This window comes from Mesocricetus auratus, unplaced genomic scaffold (genome assembly GCF_017639785.1).
Source record: "Mesocricetus auratus isolate SY011 unplaced genomic scaffold, BCM_Maur_2.0 Super-Scaffold_4256, whole genome shotgun sequence".
Taxonomy (NCBI): Eukaryota; Metazoa; Chordata; class Mammalia; order Rodentia; family Cricetidae; genus Mesocricetus; species Mesocricetus auratus.
The window spans coordinates 110,910,938-110,913,845 of record NW_024429182.1 but is presented as its reverse complement, the minus strand read 5'-3'; positions in this window follow the sequence as shown (position 1 = coordinate 110,913,845).

Sequence of the window (2,908 nt, the reverse complement as noted above, 5' to 3'; positions counted from 1 at the left end):
ATCTCTCCAAGACCTTTATCATGAAGGGGTATTGGATTTTGTCAAAGGCTTTTTCAGCAACTAGTGACATGATCATGTGGATTTCTTTTTCAGTTTATTTATATGGTGGATTACATTGATGGATTTTCATATGTCGAACCATCCCTGCATCCCTGGGATGAGACCTACTTGATCGTGGGGAATGATTGTTTTGATGTGTTCTTGGATCTGATTTGCCTGTATTTTATTGAGTATTTTTGCATCAATGTTCATGAGGGATATTGGTCTGAAGTTCTCTTTCTTAGTTGTATCTTTGTGTGGCTTGGGAATCAAGGTTATTGAACCTCGTAGAAAGAGTTTGGCAAAGACTCTCTGCTTCTATTTGCGTGGAATACTTTGAGAAGAATTACTATAAGCTGTTCTTTGAATTTCTGGTAGAATTCTGGACTGAGGCCATCTGGACCTGGGATTTTTTTTGGTTGGGAGACTTTTGATGAGTGCTTCTATTTCCATAGGGGTTATAGGTCTATTTAAATTGCTTATCTGTTCTTGATTTAATTTTGGCAAGTGATAGCTATCCAGGAATTCGTCCATTTCCTTTAAATTTTCAAATTTTGTGGAGTACAGGTTTTCAAAGTATGACCTGATGATTCTCTGAATTTCCTCAGAGTCCGTTGTTATGTACCCCTTTTCATTTCTGATTTTATTAATTTGCATGTTCACACTCTGCTGTTTGGTAAGTTTGGACAAAGGTTGTTCTATCTTGTTGATTTCCTCAAAGAACCAACTCTTCGTTGCATTGATTCTTTGTATTGTTTTACTAGTTTCTATTTCATTGATTTCAGGCCTCAATTTGATTATTTCCTGGTGTCTACTCCTCCTGGGGGAGTTTGCTTCTTTGTGTTCTAGAGCTTTCAGCTGTGCTGTTAATTCTCTAGTATAACTATTCTCCAGTTTCTTCATGTGGGCACTTAGTGCTATGAACTTCCCCTGTAGCACTGCTTTCAAAGTGTTCCTTAGGTTTGAGTATGTTGTGTCTTCATTCTCATTGAATTCGAGGAAGTCTTAAATTTCTTGTTTTATTTCTTCTTTGACCCAGGAATGGTGCAGTTGTGCATTATTCAATTTCCATGAGTTTGTAGGTTTTCTGCAATTTGTGTTGTTGAATTCTAATTTTAAAGCATGTTAGTCTGATAAGATCCATGGAGTTATTCCAATTTTTTGAAGCTGCTGAGGTTTGATATGTTGCCAAGTATGTGGTCGATTTTTGAGAAGGTTCCATGTGGTGGTGAGAGGAAAGTATATTCTTTTTTATATGGATGAAACGTTCTATAGATGTCTGTTAATCCCAGTTGGGTCATTACTTCTATTAGGCCCTTTGCTTCTTTGTTGAGTTTCTGTCTGGTATTCCTGTCTAGTGGTGAGAGTGGTGTGTTGAAATCTCCCACTATAAGTGTGTGGGGCTTTATATGTGATTTAAGTTTTAGTAATGTTTCTTTTACGAATGCAGATGTCTTTGTATTTGGGGCATAGATGTTCAGGATAGACACTTCATCTTGGTGGATTTCGCCTGTGATGAGTATGTAATGACCTCCTTCATCTCTTTTGATTGATTTTATTTTAAAGTCTAGTTTGTTAGATATTAGTATTGCTACCCCTGCTTGTTTCTTGGGTCCATTCGATTGGAAAAAAATTTCCCAACCTTTAACTCTCAGGTAATGTCTGTCTTTGAGGGTGAGGTGTGTTTCTTAATGAACAATACTTCTAATTTCACTTATTTTGTTGTTGTTGGTGGTGGTGGTAGTGGTGATGGTTGTGTGTGGACAGGTGATGCTCCAGTGTTTGGTTTTTGCTAGTGTGAGATTAATTACTTCCTGTGTTTTGATGGGTGTAGATAACCTCCTTGTGTCGGAATTTTCTTTCTAATAACTTCTTTAGGGCAGGATTTATAAATATGTATTGTTTAAATTTCTCTTTATAATAGACTATCTCATTTTCTCCACCTACGATGATTGAAAATTTTGCTGAGCATAGTAGACTGGTCTGACATCTGTGGTTTCTTAGAGTCTGCAGAGCATGAGTCTAGCCCCTTTTGGCTTTTAGAGACTGAGTAACAAGTCAGGTATAATTCTAATAGTTTTACCTTTATACATTACTTGGTCTTTTGGTTTTGCAACTTTTAATAATCTTTCTTTGTTCTGTATATTTAATGTTTTGATTATTATGTTGTAAGGAAACTTTCTTTTCTGGTCCAACTTATTTGGTGTTTTCTATGCTTCTTGTATCTTTATAGGCACCTGGTGCTTTAGGTTATGAAATTTTTCTTCTATGATTTTGTTGAAATTATTTTCTGAGCCTTTGAACTTGGATTCTTCTCCTTCCTCTATTCCTATTATTCTAGATGTTTTCTATCAGGATATTTTTAGATTTATCATTTTCTTTGTCCACTGTATCTATTTTTTTAATCATCCACGTCTGAGATTCTCACTTATGTCTCTTGTATTCCGTTGGTTCTCTCTTCCATCTCTTCAATTCTGCTTGCATCTGTAGCTCCTGTTCATTTGCCTAATTTTCTATTTCCAGAATTTCCTCATTTTGTGTTTTCTTTCCGTTTTTGGGTGTTGACCAGTTTTATTCACTTCCCTCAACTGTTTGGGTTGGGAGGGCTTTTAAAAAGGATTTACTCATTTCCTCAATTTTTTGCTTGTCTTTTCTCAATTTCTTTAAGGTATTTATTCATTACTTTAAGGACCTCTATTGTCTTCATAAATTTTGGTTAAAGATCTATTCTTGTGCTTCATTTGTGTTGGAACATTCTGGACTTCATGTAATGGGATCTGGGATCTGGTGGTGACATATTGCCCTGGCTGTTATTGATTGTGTTCTTAATCTGAGGTCTAGGCAATTGCATCTGTGGTGATTATAGATC